Genomic DNA, 23,491 nt, shown 5'->3' on the forward strand with positions numbered 1-23,491 from the left:
CGGTTGTTAACATTCTAAGCAGTTCGGAGAACCGGTTGTTAGAAGAAATTACTGGCCTAATCCTGTAAAGAAGGCAGGAAGGAAACATTCTGGTGTTGCTTACAGAAACTGCCTCTCCATTAACTCTTATTACATTCTTGGCAGGACTAGACTTCCTGTCTCAGGAACTTCTCTGGAGTTTTTTCCCCTCCTTTGCTGGTACTTTGCTTGTGTGGAGTGAACATTCAAAGTTACAATGGCACTGAAAAAAGTGACTTATGACCATTTTTCACACTTACGACTGTTGGAGCATCCCCACAGTCATGAGAGGCCAGGCAAGGAGATGCATGCCTCGATGTGAGTGATATTGAGTTGATCACGCCCAGCCAATAACATGACCACAAAGCCATGTCCACCCAGTCACATGACCACCACTTAAGCCACACCCACAGAACCAGTTGTTAAAAATTTGAATCCCACCCCTGTATCCAACCCAAATGACATTTGGAGTGAATTTATATTATTATTTCTTTCTTCATTACACCAGCTAATGAATCATCTTAGACAAAAATACCAAGTTGTAAGAGAAAGGATGCATTTCCTCATATACGTTTTTGAATAATAATGTTATTCAAAAACATTACTTTATTTGTCACATTTAATCAACAGGTTCTCCCTTCAATCCCTTGAAAGAAAATAAACATGGAATAGCCATAATTTTCTTTCTGGCATTTAAAACATTAGCTTCATTTTTCCTGTGTCACATTTTTTTGTGAGAGACAAACTAATATCTTCAATTCAGTAAAGAAACCAATAAGATTGTCTATTTAAAAAGTAAAACATGGTGAAGCATACTGTGCTGATAAATTTAATATTGGTAGCAAAGTTACTCAATTCCTTAGACTGAGATGGGCAGTATTTTAATTTAATTGATGAATAAGTACATATTTTTAAAAATATTTGCAAATTCCAGAGAAATACCTTACCTGTTTCTGAATACAGTTGCACTACCATGCTCAAAAGATAGTCTGCAATTTGGGAGTTACTCTAGACTCGGAGCTCCTGCTTCGAAAACAGTTGGTTGCTATGCTAGGTTATTTTTATAGAGTTACATCTAGTACATCAATAGTAACTATTGTTAGAGCAGAAGGTCTTGTTCATGGTCACTCATACTTAATCAATTCTCAATTGGATCACTATAATGTATTCTATGTGGTTTTGCTCTTGAAGAACATCCAGAAACTATAGCTGGTATGGAATTCAGTAGCTTGGATATACTCTGATACATGTACTTGAGTAATCTCTTTCTTTCAGAAACTCCATTGGCTTCTAGAGGAATTTGGAATGCAATTTAAGGCATACATATATGGTGTGTTGTGAGTTAATTTTGTGAGTTTGTTTGCAAGCAAATTTTATGTGACAGACTGAGCTAGCCGATGGCAGATAGATAGATCTCTGAATGAATCTGTGATTCTGTGAGCAACTCAATCTGCCTGCCTGCTTTGCCTGATTTTGGGTAAAAGTTGCTCTTTTTTTATAAAAAAATTCAATATTTATATAAATATTTATAATATTTACATACAAGCCATGTCCAGCCAGTCACATGACCATCAAGCCACACCCACAAATTAGGCCATGCCATAGAATCGGTTAGTGGTCCCTGGGATTTAAAATTAGGAGTTTGGTGATCCCTGAGGTCCAAAAGGTTGGCGACCTTGCTTTGGAGGGTTGTGTACAATTGGCTTCAAGCCTTGACTCCATATAGGAGGGTTGGCTCTAACTAAGGAAGCCTACTTAGAAGTAACAGCAACTTCCCAATAAATCATTACTTTCACCGAATCTTTCCATTTCTCACTTTTATGCCTTTCAGTCCTTTAAATGAATGTACATAGATGAGAGGGGGAGCGGGGAAGGGAGGAATGTGTTATTGTATAGATTGGTGTCCTGAGCTTGAAATTGGGAACACAGATTTTAAGCAGTTGTCTCTCAGCCTTATCCCATAATTTGCAAAATGGGTATAGTAGAAACCATAGTCATATTAATCATGATCTATTTTCCAAATTGCCTGTAAGTTGCCTGTGTGTATGGAGCACCTATTTTAAAATATCTTTATATATACATATACATACACACAGACAGACAGACAGACAGACAGACAGATAGATAGATAGATGATAGATAGATAGCACATATCTTAAAATATGTTACTATTCCTATCAATAGTTTATTCGGATTTGTCATTATCTGGAACAAGACAAATAAGTAACACTAAAAATGAAGAGGGAAGTATAATAAAATGTGAGGTACTATTCATATCTGAATTCACTGTTATGGGCAATATATTACTCTTGTTTCCAGGAAAGCACAAATAACAATTTGCATTTTGCACTAAGTAATATTAGAGGCAGTACAGTCATGTGCTAGCAATAAACATTTTTTGTTTTGTTGTCTTGCATAAAATAGCTTTTTGTCACCTTATATGTGTATGCATGTACATATATTTACACAAATATCACAGAGGAAGCAGTCATCCTATTATAGCCCAGGGCATATCATGGCCTTGATGCATGATCCTGGAATATTTTTCTAACAGCAGACCTTGAATTCTATTTTGCTTACTTTATTGAAGATTTTACAGGCTTTGCATTTTAACTCCTGCTGTTATTATGTTGTTTTCCATTTCAACTTCTTGATTTTAAATTATTTTTAATGTTGTTTTTGTTTGTTGTAAACTGCCTTGAGAGGATTCTCCTGAAATGCCACATTTAAATGTATTAAAGCAGGAGTGTCAAACTCAAGGCCCACGGACCAGATCTAGGCCTACGAGGCCAGCCTGGAAATAGTAAAGGACCAACCCGCAGTGCGGCTGCTAGTAAAAATGGGCCATGTGGGGGCTGTGAGAGGGTGCGGTAAACAGTAAATAGTCTGTTTTAAGAAAGGGAGGGAGGGAGGGAGGGAGGAAGGAAGGAAGGAAGGAATGGATGGAAGGATGGATGAATGAATGGATCTTCTTGGCGCCTTCCTAATTACTAAACATCAGCTTTCAATATTTTATTTTGTTTCTTGGAATGAATACATTTGTAGAAAGCTTTATTACATAAAACATATTTCCATCCTAAAATTGTTACATTATAAAGAAATTTTGCTTTACAGTTATATTTGTTGAAAACCAAAATGACTTGAAAACCACACTTCTTCAGATTCACTACCTGATTCCAGTGCAGTTTTAAAAATATATCCAAAACCATTAAGATGGAATACTCTTATTCAATTATTTTGGTTTCTCGTTTAGCTGCCAGAGTCAATTGAAGCAATTAGATAAAAAAATAAGAACAATAATTGGTTGTTTTGAAGAGTATTGTTCTTCAGGTAATATCTTTTACATTTACACAAGCCATTTTTGTAATTTGTATCGTTCACATTAGATCATGTAGAATTGTGTTTTTACATGCAGTTTATTTGAAAAACAGGATGACATAAACTGTTTATGGCAACATACACCTCCAATTTATATCTCATCATTATCTAGTTTATTGCTAAGATTGACTGTGACTATCTATGCTTATACATAGTTGCATTATGAGTCTTTAACAGAGATATCAGAACTAAAAACACAGTCTTCTCTCTCTATCAGTGTGTTATGGTTCTGGTGTTCCTGCAATTAATCCAATGATGTCCTGAATTGTACAGGGCTGCGAGAATGGCCTCAAAGAACAGGAGGAAGAGCCGTTCCCAAGGCAACAGTCAGATAAGTGGGGCTTGAGCCCAGGCCAAGAAATTAATTTGAGAAAACATCTCAGACCAGCCCCTCCCTAGTTCATAGGAAAGTAAAGTGAGGGAAGGAAGCACATTCAGATTTGCAAGATTCTGTTACTATAGCTATATTGTATTCTTTGCCTACATGGCACTGATTTCTAAGTTTAGTCTATTTTATAGGACTGACATGGATATTTTCTTTTCATTTATAATCACTTTGATTTCTTATATTAAGGCCAAATTCTTATTGCCTCACAATTTGCCTGGCATCCGTTGGGGGAGGGGAGGTGTCAAAGAAGGCAAGATGGCAGTTGCAGTTGTGGAACTGAAGGTGCTTGGACTTTTGCACGTGCCTTTCTTTAAAAATGATCCATATGACAAAACAGCCAAGTGAAAGCTGTGTGAGTGCTCACTGCTTGCGCATGATTTACATTGTTTTATTGACTGATTAATTGGTTGTTCTCACAAATGAGGCTCATTACTCTTTGCCCAAGCAAAACACAGAGGATATAGGACTGAGACTGGAAATTCTGTGGGCTGAGCAAACTTAGAAGAGAAGCAATCATTATATAGCCTTTTTCCAATCTCAGAAAAGAACATGGATGTGCAACAGGGACTACTCTAATTAGAAGGTGGATTGTCCTAGTTCACATATAAGAAAATTGTTTTTTCTATCCTGACCTGATCAACTGACAGAGCAGTACCTCATGCCTGTTTATTATAACTTCAGCCTGAAGGGCCCCTGAATGATTGCAGAGAAGATCACATGCCATCTCAAACTGCAAATGTGGTATTTTACTAGTTAGGACAAATATAGTGTATTTGACAGTGTAAAAGACAGTTCAGTGTTTCCAAATATGTTTGCAAATGTGTATATACACACACACACACACATCACATTGACTTTTCTCTTTGGACAACAAACACAATAATATACACTGGCCAAGGAATGCAGCAATTTTAATAATATAGTATCTTGAATCGATATACTTTGCTTCCATTAACTTTGACTTGAAATCAAACAAGGAGGCTTAGATCTTTCTCTTTTGGACAGATGGGGCTTTGCCATAATTACCTGAATGTCTTCATCCAGTCATTAATATGGACTGGTTTTCAACTGCACTGTAAACATGCACTTTAGGTGATAAGCCATCAGTCAATTAGTTCCTGGCCACTTGGTAAAATTTTATCTTAATGAAGTCTGTTATTGTAACATGCTTCACAAGTGCTTTGGACTCTGTACAAAGGTGACCACTGCACAGCCCAGGTTTGTTTTTTTTCCTGTGCAAGCCTTTAACGAAAGGTTCCCATTTTGGTGAGCCTGAAAAAAACCAGCTACAGCTACTTTAAGTTAATAGAACTTAAAGTAGACATAACATTTTTTCTTCAGCTCCCCAAAAGCAGAGGAGATAGCACAGGTGGGCCTGAAGCATTTCTGAACCATTTCCAAAGCATACATATGACTTAAAAATGTATTTCTTCTTGACAACTTCCTTTTTGAACACTTCCTTTACACATCAGAGTGAACAAGAATGATACAGAGGGCCAAAAATAAATACTGTAAAATATGATGCAAAAAAGTAGAATGGAATAGAAAATGGGGGTGGGGAGGAATAGGAGAATGGATAGAATTAATGGCTTTCAACTCGTTTAGACTTTAACAAACATGTATTCAACAGATGAGACAAAAGTCATCATAGCAAAACTAAAGTAATTAAAAATCTAAAGTTTTCAAAACACTCTTGAATTGTCAGGGTTCAAGGAAGAAGGAACAAGACAACAACACACTCTCTTTGAATTCGATACTGCTGAATACGAAGGGAAAGGGAAATTATATACATGTCCCTGTTGTTACAGCATGCTTAATTTTCAGATCACTAAATTAGTTAAATTGCCAAAATATTTTGGGAATAAAACACCCCATCCATTGTTATGCTTAGTATCTCTACTGCCCTACTGCTAATAGACTTCCTGATTTTGTCAACCCCTTCTTCATTAGCCAGTCATTCCAGCCATTCAGTATTTGGGAAATACTTTGTGTGCCACCTGGTTTGACCATGAGTTTTGGTCGCTCTTTCCCTCAAATATGTTTTTAGAAGAGGAAAAAACAAAATGAGTTTACTTGTTGCAAAGCACAACTGACTAATAGAAGTTAATTAACCCTATGCCTGACTAAGTCTACTTTGGGTTTAATTTATTTCTATGTGTCTACTAATTGCCCTACATTCCCAACTAACCTGATGTGAGAATAGGGCCAATGTATGATAAATGACAATGAGCAAGATCTTTCCATGGTCACTATTGGGTCTGATTTAGTAAAACATGATTGCCTAAGTACTTCTAATTTCCCCGTTGGTGGGACCCATAGCTGAGAGTGTGGAAGATGAGCATGGGTAAAGTAACCATTTCCTGACTTCTTATGTCACAGATTAGAGGGCAGGTTTACACAGAATCACATCTGATACCTGTACAATTAGCACAGCCCCCCACCCCCCAACAAGGCTGTGTGCTTTCTCCACTTCTCTTCTCCCTATATACCAATGACTGCATCTCAGACAATCCATCTGTTAAAATACTGAAGTTTGCTGATGACACAACAGTGATTGGTCTCATTTGAGACAACGAGGAATCCACATACAGATGGGAGGTTATACAACTTGCCTTGTGGTGTAACCAGAACAATCTGGAACTGAACACACTCAAAACCGTAGAAATGGTGGTAGACTTTAGGAGAAACCCTCCCATACTACCACCTCTTACAATACTAGAAAACACAGTATCAACAGTAGAGACTTTCAAATTTATAGGTTCTATCATATCACAAGACATAAAATGGATACCTAACGTCAAAAACATCATAAAAAAGCACAACAAAGAATGTTCTTTCTGTGCCAACTCAGAAAGCTAAAACTGTCCAAGGAGCTACTGATACAGTTCTACAGAGGAATTATTGAGTCTGTCATCTGCACCTCTATAACTGTCTGGTTTGGTTCGGCAACCCAACAAGACAGGCACAGACTTCAGAGAGTAATTAGGACTGCAGAAAAAACAATTACTACCAATCTGCCTTCCATTGAAAACCTGTATACAAGTCAAAAAGAGGGCTGTGAAAATATTTACAGACCCCTCACATCCCAGACATAAACTGTTTCAACTCCTACCCTCAAAATGACATAATAGAGCACTGCACACCAGAACAACTAGACACAAGGACAGTTTTTCCCCGAACACCATCACACTGCTAAACAAATAATTCTCTCAACACTGTCCAAGTATTTACAAAGTCTGCACTACTATTACTGTCAATCTTCTCATCACTCCTTATCACCCATCCCCTACCACTTGTGACTGTATGACTGTAACTTTGTCGCTTGTATCGTTACAATATATATAGTGACTGTTTTCTGGTATGATTTGATTGGTTATTGTACCCTATGACTATTATTAAGTGTTGTACCTTATGATTCTTGATTCTTGATGAATGTATCTTTTCTTTTATGTACACTAAGAGCATTTGCATCAAGACAAATTCCTTGTATGTCCAATCACACTTGGCCAATAAAGAATTCTATTCTATTCTATTCTATTCTATTCTGTTCTGTTCTGTTCTATTCTATTCTATTCTGTTCTATTCTATTCTATTCTATTCTATTCTATTCTATTCTATTCTATTCTATTCTATTCTATTCTGTTACACTATTCAGCATACTCTTGCATTGAATTGATCCTTACACCAAAATAATTTTCATAGACTCGATTGCTCTGTGAGAATTTACCAGCACCAAAATGTTGTGTGCTTTGTGGGACTATTGTAACATTAGAAATGAAGCCACTGGTCCAGGGCAACTTGTTAGAATGGAAGCATTTCAGCACCGGTCTCATTCAAAGGCTGGCTTCAGGATTTCAGATATTCCTTAAATTGCCTAAAATTAAGATATTCCTAAAACAATATAACAGCAAGGGACCATTTGGAGTTTTGAGACGTGATGCAATTTTTAGTTCACTTCATCCTGGGCTTAAGTGGGGATGGCCAGTGAGCTTGGGAGCTGAGAAAAAAAAGTGGGGGGAGGCTTGTTTGCTTAGGCTGAATCTCCAGGGTGCATCTCTCTGCTGTTCTAATGTAAATGTTTATGAGGGGCATAATAAAATATTAAATGGCATGAATAATTAATATTTACTTTATAGCAATTCACACTCTTGCTTATTTGAATAAAATCCATTATTTACAATATTCTACTTAACTAGAAGTCATTTCTGTCTTTGTTCCTACTATTTGCTAATTACTTGTTCCTTACAACATGCTTTCCTTTGCTGGAGTTGATCTGGTCGTTTTATGTCAATGTTTAACAATGTAGTATCAATATTTCAAAGACAGAATGCGACTTCAAAGTGCACAAAGGCTGTTCAAATCTATTTGTTTGCTAGGAAAGGTTTTTATTCTTCCTCTCCCTCCCACACCATTTGGTCTCTCAGATGAACCTAAACATATTCTGTGTTTCTTATGTGAGAAAGCATTGATTGAGGTGAAGTATTCACAGATGATTCACTAAATACTTTTCTATTTTTGGATTTATCTGGTATGCCATTCATAAATACACAGAGGGCAAAGAGGGAAAATCTTTAAAATTCCCATCAAATACAGAAAAGAAGCCAGAAATGTAATATATAATTTAACATGTAATCAGCCAGATACTGCCAATCATTTTATTGCATTGGCGCCATGCTTATGTGAGAAAGCATTGAGGTGAAGTATTCACAGGTGATTCGTTAAATAATTTTCTATTTTTGAATTTATCTGGTATGCCATTCATAAATACATAGAGGGCAAAGTCCATCAGAACTGCTTCTATAGATGGAGAGAGCTTTATTCCATCCATCTCTTTTTACAATTAAAAGAAATGATTTCATACTTTTGAATGCAAGTTTCCCCTCACATGTGTAATTCTGGATATGTATATGATAGATATACTAACCATTCTAGTGATACAAATCAATACGGAAGCTCCCAACCATAAAGAGAATATTTGTAGTTCAGGAATGAAATGAAGGGCCCTTTATGTGCTCTGAGATTGGTTGATTTTTTGCATTCCCAAACTAGGTTACACAGTTTACCATCACTGCATCATTAGATATGGTTAGCATTGATGATGTTACCTAGTTTGGGTAATGAAATGTCTGCAAAAAAACAACAACCAAGCTCAACCATCTTCTTATTGCAATGTTGTTAATAAAAAAAATTGGTTCTTCCACAAAGACAGCATAATTACCCAAAGTAAAGGAGTCTTCACATATAGAACTCTATCTATCCATCTATCTATCTATCTATCTATCTATCTATCTATCTATCTATATCTATTAGAGAATAGAATAGAATACTTTATTGGCCAAGTGTGATTGGACACACAAGGAATTTGTCTTGGTGTAAATACTCTCAGTATACATAAAGAAAAGGTACAATCATTAAGAATCAGGAATCATAACATACAACTCTTAATGATAGTCATAGGGTACAATAACAACCAAATCATACTAAGAAACAGTCAATATAAATCGTAAGGATACAAGCAACAAAGTTACAGTCCTACAATCACAAGTGGGAGGGGATGGGTGATAAGGAGTGATGAGAAGATTAACAGTAATAGTAGTGTACACTTTGTAAATAGTTGAACAGTGTTGAGGGAATTATTTGTTTAGCAGAGTGATGGCTTTCGGGGGAAAAATTGTTCTTGTGTCTAGTTGTTCTGGTGTGCAGTGCTCTATAGTGTCGTTTTGAGGGAAGGAGTTGAAACAGTTTATGTCCGGGATGTGAGCTTGGTGCTTTTCTTGCAGACATTACATGACCCAACTAGGGAACATCTTCAGTGATAGAATAGAATAGAATAGAATAGAATAGAATAGAATAGAATAGAATAGAATAGAATAGAATAGAATAGAATAGAATAGAATAGAATAGAATAGAATAGAATAGAATAGAATACTTTATTGGACAAGTGTGATTGGACACACAAGGAATTTGTCTTGGTGTAAATACTCTCAGTATACATAAAGAAAAGGTACATTCGTTAAGAATCAAGAATCATAACGTACAACACTTACTGATAGTCATAGGGTACAATCAACAATCAAATCATACTAGGAAACAGTCAAGTGGGAGGGGATGGGTGATAAGGAGTGGTGAGAAGATTAACAGTAATAATAGTGTACACTTTGTAAATAGTTGAACAGTGTTGAGGGAATTATCTATCAATCTGCACCATGGTGGTGTAGTGCAGTGTGGGATTCAATTTTTTTACTACCAGTTCTCTGGGTGTGGCTTGGTGGGTGTGGCCATGTGACTGGGTCGCTGTAGCTTTTTTTTTTTTTTGCTTTTTTGCAGCCCTCACCCATTTTGGGGGCCTTCTGGGCCTCAGAGGAGCCTCTAAGGGGCTGTTTGCTCCCCTAAGCCTCCTCTGAGGCTCAGGAAGAAAAAAAAAACAGAGCATGGGAGGGGCACGCAGCACCCCTCCACGCTCTGTTTTGGGACCTTCCTGGCCTCAGAAGAGCCTCTGAGGGGGTGTTTTTGATCCCCTAAAGCTCCTCTGAGGCTCAGGAAGAAAAAGAACAGCATGGGAGGGGCATGCAGCACCCCTCCAAGCTTTGTTTTGGGAGCTTCCTGGCCTCAGTCATGAAGTCATAGCTGTTATCTTGAATTTTTTTCATCCCTCCCTCCTACAAACACACCTAAATTGAGCTCAAACCCCAATAACTGATTTTTCACTGGAGATACCATTTGACTTAGGGAGGGAAGAGATCACTTACCACTGTTCTTCAGATGAACTGGGTTTCCTGAATTTGGCTTGGATTGACCACTAGTAAATTTTCTTCTTTAGATGGGTAAGGGTGAGTAAGCTGCCTGGAGGAAGAGGGTGTTTAACAATTTAAATATTTTCTTAAGCATTCACTTTATGCATTGTTTGTTGGAAATGGCTTAAATATTCTATGAAGGAGGGAGAAAATCATGCAGTTAACATCCTAGGAGTCAGGCACTCAGTGTTTCCATAGACAGCATCTGCAAGAACAGGAAAAAGCAGGTTTCTCTCAGATTGACCCTGAACAAATGGCTGAACATATTTACAAATGTAGCAAGTGCACTTTTCCAGCTAACTCACAACTCAGGCTGTATCCATCCAGATGCAGACTTAGGATTTATTGCATTGGTTATCAATTTAAGAAAGCTACATGGCTTTGACATCTTGTATAATACACTATAGCCCTTGAATGCTTCTCTAGTTTCCCACTTGAATTTTCCATCCTTATTGCCAGTTCAACCGCTGGGAGCACAGAACCACCCAGACCCTGAAACTAATTCCCTGCAAAAGTGTATTGTACACTTAAACTATTTTTACAATCCAATATAACTCTTGGCTGATTTTCACAGTCCAGATACTGATACTTTTGTTGCTAGCTAAGAATGATTGGCTTGTAATATTTTCAAATCTAGCAAAAATCACGTAATAATAAATATTACCTTTCTCAACTTGGATTCCCTCCAACTGTTTATATGTCAGCTTCTAGAACTCTGAGCAATAACCATGCAGGCTGCAAGATTCTGGAAATTAAAATTTACACATCTCTTTTGGCAAACAACATTGATCTCTCCCCTCAAAGTGAAATCATCCAAACACTAATGGAAAATTACACTCACAGCACCACCACAAGTATGCAGGAGAAACACAACACAGCAATATGGTAAAGAACATTTGCTCCTGTTTCCAGGGTTAATTGCTTGACTCAGCTGAGGTCTAAACTAGGCTTGACAATAGCCAATAGAACTGGTGGAACTGGAGTCTTCCAGTTATCAGGGGCAGGAAGAGCAAAAGGCAACATGAGTGGGAGATAAGTGGGAGATACAAAGAAAATGCAGCTATTTCCTTTGATCTTCTACTCACTTGTCATTTTTCTTCAAAATCATGTTTATTTCCAGTATTGGAAGACTGAAGAAAAAGTAATATTAGGCAACAAGGGACAAAAGACGACTATTTTGTAACTGGGTGTCAGATACCATCAGCTTATTTTTTAAAAGATTCCTCATAGGTATGTAATGTTATTTTACAGACAGTAAACCCTTCCCTGAATTCTATTGTATGAAAATTCTGTCCAGGACAGGGAAGCAAAGCAGAGAAAACATCCCACTGATTTTCCAAGAGTCCAAAACCAAAAGTTTTCCTAAACATATAACATTCCACTGCTGCTTCTTTCCTTTCTCTTGTAGTGAATTAAAGATTTTGATTGAAAATTCCAAGTATTTCAACCTAATTTTCCTTTTCTGCGACCATCCTGGACAAGAGACGCATTCCAGACCAATAATGTAATGACAATGTAATGATGGTTTAATCCCTTACTCATTTCCTCCTCTCCAACATTCTCCCATGGATGCTCTTGAGACAGGATAGAAAAAGATATCATGTCAAAACAGAACTTGCTTAGATTCAAGTGGAGAAAAGCCCATTGAATAGATACTTTAACTAGATTTGCAGCAATGACCTTGTTATGACTGTACCGTTTTGTTATTATAGCTGATTCCCTCATGTGGAATGATTATATTCAATAAAAGCAAGCCTATATTTAAAGCAATAGGTCTAGCATCAACATTTCAAACATGAGACTCAATAATATCTCAAAGGTTAAAAAATTGTACAGAAATCCACCAATCAGCATAGAATTAAATAGATACAGAGATCTGGTATTCATAATCTTAATTTTCAAATACTCATGTCAGGGCTACTAAATATAATGAAGGAAAGAAAAGGGAAAAATGGAAAGAAATGGAATCTGTGGATTCTGCCTAATTACCAACAATTCACTTGCTTTCTTAGTTTGTTTAGTTGTTATAATCCTAAACTGTATTTTTTAAAGATCAAGAATGAAACATTAAAATGATATAATACAATGAACAATTATTAAGACTGTGGCATAAAGCAGCTTCTTTAGCACTCTTGTTTTATTTTAATAATATAATTTGTATCCCTCCGTTCAACCTCATATAGGGCTCCTAAAACAGCTTATGATCCTGTTGGAAATAAACTGCAGTCAGATATAATGATGTTGTATGATTTCAGATACTTTCAGAAGTAGGGCATCTTCTCAATCTTCTTTTGGAAAATAGGACTATCATAGCTTTAATGCCTCACAAAGATTCATTTCCTCCTATACACACACATTTATGTTCCTCAAATAAATCCAGATACATCCAGTCATAGACTTTGAACTAAACGTGCAAAGATATCTTGGAGATATCTAACTACTATAGTGACTTACTACCATTCCAAGCAACATTAATCGTTTCCAAATTGATTATAGATGATCACATGCGTGAGCATATATTAAAAATTCTACTGTTTGATTGGTGGGATACGAGAAAAACAGAAAAAGTAAAAGTAAGGGCAAGGCCACAGAATTAAAGTCCTTACTGTTTTGCTGGCAGTGCTATTGAGCAATTTTGGTGAGCCTAATGGTGTTGCCTATTCCAGTTCTTTACTGAGACAACAGAAAACCAGGAATAGATCAGCACCTAGAAGGGAGGAAAAGGAGTAAAAATCTCCAACCACTCTGATCTTACCCACTTCTGGTCACTAGATCTTACCTCCAGAGAAACTGGTGACAAAGCGAAACAGCTGTATGCATCTTGCGATTCCATTGCCTGCTGGCAGCTTAAGGGGAAAACATTATCTTGACACCCGTACAGCTAAGAATTACTTATGGCTAGTTCATTCAAGGGGTGGAATGAGGCAAAGCTTATGTCATTAAAACATGTTGCCATGATTTGCTTGTACCATGGTTACAAGAGCCTCTTGCTAGAATTAAGACTAGATGGCGGATTGAGAGACAGACAGAATGAACAGATTGAGGAAGAAATGGCTCCAGAAGGAAAGGATTTGAAGACAGCGAACTAGAATAGTATACTGCTTAGAATAGTAACAAGAATAGTAGAGAAAGTTCCAATACATGGGGGGGGTGGGGAAGAAACAAACAAAAGAGATGTGAAATAAAAAGAATCAGGTCATAACCCTGCTTTCTACAATCCTAAAAATTAGTAGAAATAATGTGCTGAACAACAAAGATTACAACATAGAATCCAGAGTAATTGATGGAACCATGTATGATTTGATAGTTGGACAAGCGTACTGAAATTGAATGAGGCCAGCAGTATGACCTGGGGGTGTTGGGTCCACCCAAGGTGCATGTAATAAGTTGCATGTTCTAGGACCAACTCTTTTCATACTGTACATAAATGACCTCTGTGATCATATCAAGAGCAACTGCATTCTCTTTGCTGATGATGTAAAGTTATTCAACACCACAGACAATACTGCTATTGTTCAAAAAGACCTCAACTATGTTTCAGAATGGTCAAACAAATGGTAACTTCAAATCTCAACAAATAAATGCTCTGTCCTACATATTGGCAAAAAAAATATATCAGAAAATAAAATACAGGCTGAATAGTCAAGATCTTGTTGAGGATCCAAACTTTGTCAACGACCTTGAAGTACTCATCTGTAATGATCTAAGTGCTAGAGTCCACTATAACTACATAGCCAAAAAGGCGTTAAAAGTTGTCAACCTAATCTTACATAGGTTTTTCTCTGGTAATATTACACTAATAACTGAGCATACAAAACATTTGCTAGACCAATACTCAAATACTGCTCATCAGTCAGGAACCCACAGTACACATCTGATATTAATACAGCTGAGAAAATCCAGAAATATTTCACAAGAAGAGTTCTCCACTCCTCTACTCGTTGCAGAATACCTTATGCCACCAGACTCGAAATTCTAGACCTAAAAAACCTAGAACTACGCCACCTTCGGTCCGAACTAAGTATAGTATATAAAATCATACATTGCAATGTCCTGCCTGTCAATGAATACTTCAGTTTCAACCATAACAACACAAGAGCAAACAATAGATACAAACTCAAGGTTAATCGCACCAAACTTGATTGCAGGAAATACGACTTCAGCAACAGAGTGGTCAATGTCTGGAATACTCTACCTGACTCTGTGGTTTCTTCCCCAAACCCCAAAAACTTTAACCTTAGACTGTCTACTATTGACTTCACCCCTTCCAAAGAGGTCTGTAGGGGGCGTGCATAAGCGCACCAACGTTCCTACTGTCCCTGTCCTATTGTTTCTTTTATTTCTTTTATTTTTCTTATATGTATCCATGTATTCATAACTATGTTTTTACTTATACCTATTATCTTGTAAGCAATTGACACAAATAAATAAATAAATAAATAAATAAATAAATAAGGAGGAGGAGGAGGATAGTAGTAGAAGTGGAATTGGTCACTGCTGCACCTGTCAACTATTTGATGGTCAGCAGTGCTATGCAGCATTACAGAGGACAACAATGTTCCTTAAAGTTAGTTAGTCTTGACCCAAAGCAATTGTCCACTGCAGTTTCATGGCAAGATTTTAAAAATGGTTTGTCCTTGCCTTCTTCCTAGGGTTGAGAGGGAATGACTGGCTTGGGTTACTTAGCTGGGCCATGCCTAAGGAGGGACTAAAGCTCATGGAGCCCCCTTTTTAACCACTGCAGCAAACTGACTATTGGTGAGAAATGAGCAGGGGTGGGATTCTACAGATTTGCACCTATTTGCTAGAACCAGTTGTTAACATTCTAAGCAGTTCAGAGAACCAGTTGTTAGAAGAAATTACTGACCTAATCCTGTAAGGAAGGCAGGAAGAAACATTCTGGCGTTGCTTACAGAAACTGCCTCTCTGTTAACCCTTATTACATTCTTGGCAGGACTAGACTTCCTGTCTCTGGAACTTCTCTGGAGTTTTTTTCCCCTCCTTTGCTGGTACTTTGCTTATGTGGAGTGATCATTCAAAGTTACAATGGCACTGAAAAAAGTGACTTATAACCATTTTTCACACTTACGACTATTGCAGCATCCCCACAGTCATGAGAGGCCAGGCGAGGAGATGTGTGCCTCGATGTGGGTGATGTTGAGTTGGCCATGCCCAGCCAATCACATTATTACCAAGCCACGCCCATTAACTAAGCCACATAGATTTAACAGATAGTCAGAGTTGGAAGGGACCTTGTAGGTCATCTAGTCCAACCCCCCACCCAAGCAGGAGACCCTACACCATTTCTGACAAATGGCAGTCCAATCTCTTCTTGAAAGTCTCAAGTGATGGCGCTCCCACAACTTCCGAGGGCAAGCTGTTCCATTGTTCTCACTGTCAGAAAGTTTCTCCTTATTTCCAGGTTAAATCTCTCCTTGTTCAGTTTCCATCCATTATTCCTTGTCTGGCCTACAGGAGCTTTAGAAAATAACTTGACCCCTTCCTCCCTGTGGCAGCCCCTCAAATATTGGAAGACCTCTATCATGTCTCCCCTTGTCCTTCTCTTTTCTAGACTAGCCAAACCCAGTTCCTGCAACTGTTCGTTGTATGTTTTAGCTTCCAGTCCCCTAATCATCCTGGTTGTTCTTCTCTGTACTTTTTCTAGAGTCTCAACATCTTTTTTATAATGTGGTGAACAAAACTGGATGCAGTACTTTAGGGGTGGTCTTACTAAGGCTTTATAGAATGGTATTAGTACTTCCCTTGATCTTGACTGTATCCCTCTGTTAATGCAACATAGGATTGCATCAGCTTTTTTTGTGGCTGCTGCACACTGCTGGCTCATATTTAGCTGGTTGTCCACTAAGACTCCAAGATCCCTCTCACAGTTACTGCTATTGAGCCTGGTTTCATCCAGTCTATATATGTACTTTTGATTTTTCTTCCCTAAGTGTAGGACTTTACTTTTCTCTACATTGAATTTCATTTTGTTAGATATGGCCCAGTGTTCTAGTCTTTCAAGATCCATCTCGATCTTGAGCCTATCTTCTTGGGTGTTAGCTATTCCTGCCAGCTTAGTATCATCTGCAAATTTGGTAAGTTCCCCTTCTATTCCCTCATCTAAGTTGTTAATGAAGATATTGAAGAGTACTGGGCCTAAGACGGAACCTTCTGGCACCCCACTGCTTACTTCCCTCCATGTAGACTTAGACCCATTAAGGACTACTCGTTGAGTACGGTTTGCCAGCCAGTTGCGAGTCCATCTAGTGGTGGTGCTATCTATTCCACTTTTTTTTAGCTTACTAAGAAGTAGGTTGTGGTCTACTTTGTCGAATGCCTTGCTGAAATCTAAATACATTATGCCCACAGAACCAGTTGTTAAAAAATTGAAGCCCACCCCTGGAAACAAGGATCTGTTCCAGGTGTCAACTCTGCTAGCTATGCCCCTGGATAAGACAATTCCAATGAGTATTAATCATTCAGAGTAAGAAAACGCAGGCAATGGACATCCCTGGAGTTATATGGGGCTAGCAATCACATATAACTAAAAGTTTTATTTTACATCCCACCCCTTCCCTATTCCTGCCACAGTTTCAAAAAAGAAGCTATTACAAACCAGACTCTATTCTGTAGCCCACTCATCTCTGTGTGCGGTAATGGGAGAGTTATGATGAATGGCAAGCTCAGGCTAATCAAGTGATGAAGTGCATGAATACAGTTCTTACACTGGATTGTTGCATGTTGAGAGCATGATCCATCAGCTGCTTGTTAAACTCTCATATGGTGTGTCCCCCCCCCCACCTCTCCTTTGAAGTACCATATGATGATTTTGCAAGAAAAGGACAATTAAAGATTCCACAACAATATTATCTGCTGTACACTAACAACTGCATAAAGAGATGAATACCGGGTTTGTATAAAGAGTAAAGTAATTTTCCTTCATATTAGGATACTTTGTCATGCTGCGGCTGCCTTCCCAAGCGGTATTTCATCAGAATTATCACTTGATTTATCTTCAGCTGAATTGGATTTCTGTGTTTTCTGCCTATTTTCTTTTCGCTAGCTTCCTTAAGTACCAGAGCAATTTTCAACAGAAGAATCGGAAGGAGAAAACTCGTACTGTCTGGCTCCAGTAACTATATCTCTATTACCACTCATGCATCTATCAAAATTATCTCATTTTAAAATACATAAAATCCATTTGCACAACAGGAGAATTAAATAAAGTCCTTACTTTATTTTAAATAAAAAAAACTTTATTATCCAGGACTTTCTATGGTCATGTGATTTCTAAGACTACTTCATATGAATATAATATATCCAGTTCCTCTTACAATAAGCAAGTCTTTTCACTTGTTTTTTTTTTTTTATTTCATTTTCAACATTAAAAAATGAAAATAAACCAATAAAAAAGCAGCTCTTCTGCTCTTTACATTATAAAATATTACAAAATTATAAAATATGAAGATGAATCAATCCTCCTGGATCAAATGAAAGATTAGCATAGATGTATGCAAAATATCTACAGAAAGGAAGTATGACAGCAATGGTAATTTGTTATTCTTTGTCCCTCAAAAGCTGATATTGCTTTCATTACAGAGAATGAAAAGATAAAGGATAGACATAGATACTGGGCAATATTCATTTATATTTTAAAGAATTTTTAAAACAGATTTTGTAAGTTTAGCTAATACTCTGAAACAACCAATATCTGTCCAGAATTTCAGAGTTGGAAGAAAAAGTCCAGTGTTTTAAATGTTTAAACTACCTAAATGCTAGGTATATAAAGCAGAGCTTATGTCAAGAGAAAATGAAAAATTTCACATTATCATTGGATCAGGTTAAATAAGCCTTGTTAGGGGCTAGGGATGAGCTAAAGGCAGCATCAGGAAGACATGTGCTTAAAGCATGATTTTCAAAGCATCTTTTGAAAAATTAGGTGTTCATAAATAGTCACAGCATTTTCAGCTTATGAACCACTCTATAGTGCTTTACAGCACTTTCTGGGCAGTTTGCAATGTAAGCATTATTTACATATTGTCCCCCAATGATTTGGGTCCTCACTTTACCAACCTCAGAAGGATGGAAAGCTGAGTCAACCTTGAGCCTTGTCAGGCTGGAATTCCAGGCTGTGGGCAGAGTTTCCCCACAATACTGTACTTTTTGAAGTTTAAATGAGAACAACTGTCCCTAACTTTTAACCTAGCCGATGTCCATTAGAATCTGCAAGACCATTGGCAAGATCAGCAGGTAGTAGCTGCCTGATCTGGCATATAGTACAATATAAATTGGAAGTTGCCATTAAGTACATGTTGGCCATTAATTTTTGCACTTGTACACAAGCTGGTCTCCAGCATCTATGCATACAAAATGTCAGTTGATTGTTTCTTCATACAACAACATGCCATGTGTGCAAATTGCATGTGGTAAATTATGGCCATGTTGTATTATTCATTTGCACAGGCAAATCTCAGACTTCTGTAAAGCCTTTGATTCAGTGGTACACGACAAACTACTCCTAAAAAATAAAATCCTATGGTATCTCTGGACAACTGAATAACTGGATAGAAGCATTCCTGTCAAACAGACAACAAATGGTCAAAATTGGGAGCGTCCTATCAAATCCAGTACCTGTCAATAGTGGTGTCCCCCAAGGCAGTGTTCTAGGACCAACTCTCTTCATACTCTACATAAATGACCTCTGTGATCATATTAAGAGCAATTGCGTTCTCTTCGCTAATGATGTAAAGCTGTTCAATACCACAGACAATACTGCTACCCTACAAAAAGATCTTGACTATGTATCAGAATGGTCAAACAAATGGCAACTTCAAATCTCAACAAATAAATGCTCTGTCTTACATATTGGCAAAAAAAATCAGAAAATAAAATACAAGCTGAATAGTCAAGATCTTGTTGATGACCCAAGCTCTGTAAAGGACCTTGGAATACTCACCTCTAATGATCTAAGTGCTAGAGTCCACTGCAACTACATAGCCAAAAAGGCATTAAGAGTTGTTAACCTAATCCTACGTAGCTTTTTCTCTGGTAATATCACACTACTAACCAGAGCATACAAAACATTTGCTATACCAATACTCGAATACAGTTCATCAGTCTGGAACCCACATTACGTATCTGATATTAGCACAATTGAGAAAGTCCAGAAATATTTCACAAGAAGAGTTCTCCACTCCTCTACTCGTTGTAGAATACCTTATGCCACCAGACTTGAAATTCTAGAACTAGAAAACCTTGAATTACGCCGTCTTCGGTCTGACTTAAGCATGGTATATAAAATCATACATTGCAATGTCCTACCTGTCAATGAATACTTCAGCTTCAACCATAACAACACAAGAGCACACAATAGATACAAACTCAAAGTTAACCGCACCAAACTTGATTGCAGGAAATACGACTTCAGCAATAGAGTGGTCAATGTCTGGAATACTCTACCCGACTCTGTAGTTTCTTCCCCAAACCCCAAAAACTTTAACCTTAGACTGTCTACTATTGACCTCACCCCTTTCCTAAGAGGTCTGTAGGGGGCATGCATAAGCGCACCAACGTGCCTACCGTCCCTGTCCTATTGTTTCTCTTATTCTTTTATTTTTCTTATATGTACCCATTTCATGTATTCACAACTATGTATACACTTATACTTTTTATCTTGTAAACAATTGGCAAATCAAATAAATAAATAAATAAATATATAAATATCTTTGGGTACCACTATGAATGGTGTGCAATGTAGTCCAAGATCATAACATACATCTTTGACCATGGCCATACCTTATTCATATCCTATTCCATTCCTACTTGCCAGCTGTCCTTCTTGCAATGAAGACCTTTGGGGTCTTGAGACAACATGTCATATCATGAAAGTACAATCTTTCCTTCTCCTAGAGCTTTTCTGCACGTCAGCCTTCAACTACTTATCCCCTGTGTATAAACTGGTTGGAAAAGATGACAGCTGAAAATATTCTTTTTTCAGATTTTATTCTTTCCTTCCTCTACAGCCACAATGATGCAGGGTAGCCTTGACATCACCATCCATGGGCAGATCATGCGAGGACTAGAGGAGGGGAGTAACAGATTTGTAGTTCTTCTTGTCACTAGAGCTAAAAGGGAATTTGGTGAAATCTTTATACATTCTATGCAATTAAAAATAAATAAATAAATGATTGCTTATTTAGTATCCTATGACTATCACTAAGTGTTGTATCTTATGATTTATGATGAATGTATTTTTATGGTGATTATGATCATGATTTATCACTTGTTGTATGTACACTGAGAGCTTATGCACTGGAGACAAATTTCTTGTGTGTCCAATCACATGACCAATACAGAATTCTATTCTATTCTATTCTATTCTATTCTATTCTATTCTATTCTATTCTATTCTATTCTACTCTACTCTACTCTACTCTACTCTACTCTACTCTACTCTACTCTATTCTATATGCAACATTGTACCTTAGTTTGTTTAACCTATTCAAAAGAAAAGCAAAAAAAAAACAGGCAACATTTCAAGGTCCTACTGGGGAGATGGAGAAGGAGATCCAGCTTTTCATGGCTGGTAGGCCAGCTCTGTGTAAAATGTTCATTAAAGGCAAAGAGTATGAGATATAAGCTCAACAGAACACTCACCAACCGGTTGAAATGGGGCATCTGAGACAGAATTACTGTAAGTACAGCTGGTGAAGTAGACTTGCTCTACTTGCACCAGTAGAATTACTGTACCAGTAACATTACTTTGCATTACAGCTGAGGTGGAAGTTGCCATCATTGTAGCAGGAGGACAGTCTGAACATGACATCATTTATTCTTGCTTTCATGGGAGTTTAGATAGCCTGTCTTTATACTGAGTTAGGCAGAAAGTATACATTAATCTTAGTCTTCAAGGCCTAACTAAATGGACAGTGACTTAATTTCTTGTTCTAGGAAAAACTAGCAACTCGCCAAATGTTGTTTCCAGTTTAATCTGGACAATAGCAGAGTAAGTTTCCACAAATATTCCCCTAACTTTAAAAAAAAATAAATTAAAAACTAGAACTAAGGAGAAATTTCCTGACAGCTAGAATAATTAATCAGTGGAATGACTTGCTTCCAGAAGTTGCGGATGCTCTAGCACTGGAAGTTTTTAAGAAGAGATTGGACAGGGTTTCCTGCCTGAGCTCTTCCAACTCTGTTATTCTGTTATCCATTGGTGCTCCAGTAAATTGATGTGAGGTGATTCATTCTTCCACCCTCCCAAAGAGAAAGTGGTGTGTGTGTGTGTGTGTGTGTGTGTGAGAGAGAGAGAGAGAGAGAGAGAGAGAGAGAGAGAGAGATGCAGTTCAACCCCTACAATACAAACTGAAATGAATGAGAAGAAAATGGTAGAATTGTAAAGGCATTCTTTGCTGATTGCAGGGAGTGGAGGGAGAAAGTTTAAAAGCCTTACACTGGATCTCAGATTAACTGTGCTAAGTCATCGGACCCAAACAAGTTCTTAGTCCTTTAAAAAGTAAGCTCTGTTGCAAATGTGATGCTGATATGGGCTCTCTTCACAGTTGAATATCAGAACTGAAAATGAGGCCTGGTGCTGAAGTTTAATCCCAACTCCAATTAATCCTTTTGCTATCTCCCTCTTCATGACTTCTGACATTCAGTTTGTCACTGAGAGTCATGTTTGCAACTATTGCTGAAGGACGTTATTCTGATGCATTAGAAAAGAGGCTGGTATTTATTTATTTTTTAAAAAAAGCTATTTCAAGTGTTTGACTGATGTGGTTTACCCAAAGTTTCATCCTCCCTCTTGTTCACATGCAAAGTGGGATACAATCTCTGGTGAGATGAGCACTAGGCAGAACTGATAAGATATGATGAAATGTTTAATGCCCTTGTTTGTGCTGTCCAGCCTGATAGGGGAAAAGAAGATTTGTATGATAACAACTTAAATCTATGAAAATAATCGCTTCTGACATCTCCAGCTATGCAGCAGGCTGCCCAAAACACTGCTGTTCAGATACAAATTGTACAGCTAATGAAGTGAGGAGAACACAATATAGACACAAATTAAAACCTACATACAATGAACAGCCCAAGTTGCGTATTGTTGTTTTTAACTCCCTTGTTTGGTGCAATGAGGAGCTAAAATCTGTTAGTAATAATCACCCTTTTATATTTTTAGCAAACGCTGCTGCATTGTGATTAACAGCAAGAAATGGCCACAGGCTAACTCATCTCTAGTAATGAAACCCTGTGTTCTCATTCCACTTCCTTGTGGAAGCTTTATATAGATTTTTACATTGTTGAGGAAATGAACTATGAAAAATGAACCACCTCAAAACTGACAAATCATTTACCAATTCCTTAGTGTCTTGTATGCATATGTGTGAAAGGAAGTATCTGCTACTGCTTATTCCAATATATCGGATGCTTCACTGTCATCTCATCATATAGTTATGCAGCTGGGAAGGTTTGTCATTCAAACAAAAAAAGCAAGCTGTACACTTTTTCTTCACATAGAAAGAATTTGAATATGTTGTATTATAATCAAGACAATAATATAAAAAAACCCTTCTGTCTATTCCATTCTGGACTGGTCTACATTGTCACCAGTGTGCATACATGCATGCAGTCACTGGTGAACACTCAAGCTAGCAGGCAAGACATAAAGATGATACTTTATGAACCAACAGCTCCATATTGGGACTATGTACTTGGCTGCTGTGATTAACACCACTAAAAATGCCTTTTCTTGAACTACAAGGAGCCAATGGAAAGCACTTGTAGATACAGCTAGGCCTTCTATGAGGTTCCTGCTGAAAAATGACATCGATTAACTTGCAGGCCATTTTTCCCTATCTTGTGATTAGATTATTTATATTATTATTTATAGAATTCTCTATAAATTAAAACC

At 37.4% G+C, this 23,491-nt stretch overlaps 2 long non-coding RNA genes across 2 annotated transcripts in view; one reads left to right on the forward strand and one right to left on the reverse strand.

The window, feature by feature from the left end:
- LOC148132902 (uncharacterized) overlaps positions 1 to 11,397 on the reverse strand; it is a 92,093-nt gene extending 80,696 nt beyond the window's left edge. The window contains exons 1-2 of the long non-coding RNA XR_015750462.1: positions 11,243 to 11,397; positions 10,534 to 10,783 (exon numbers count right to left, since the gene is read on the reverse strand). This is a non-coding gene — a long non-coding RNA (uncharacterized LOC148132902). The remainder of the gene's footprint in view (positions 1 to 10,533; positions 10,784 to 11,242) is intronic.
- Positions 1 to 23,491, forward strand: part of LOC148132903 (uncharacterized) — a 187,786-nt gene that overhangs the window by 61,508 nt on the left and 102,787 nt on the right. The window lies entirely within an intron of this gene.

Source organism: Notechis scutatus, chromosome 1 (assembly GCF_049901735.1).
Source record: "Notechis scutatus isolate UNSWTSFEM ecotype Mainland chromosome 1, rNotScu1.2, whole genome shotgun sequence".
Classification (NCBI taxonomy): Eukaryota; Metazoa; Chordata; class Lepidosauria; order Squamata; family Elapidae; genus Notechis; species Notechis scutatus.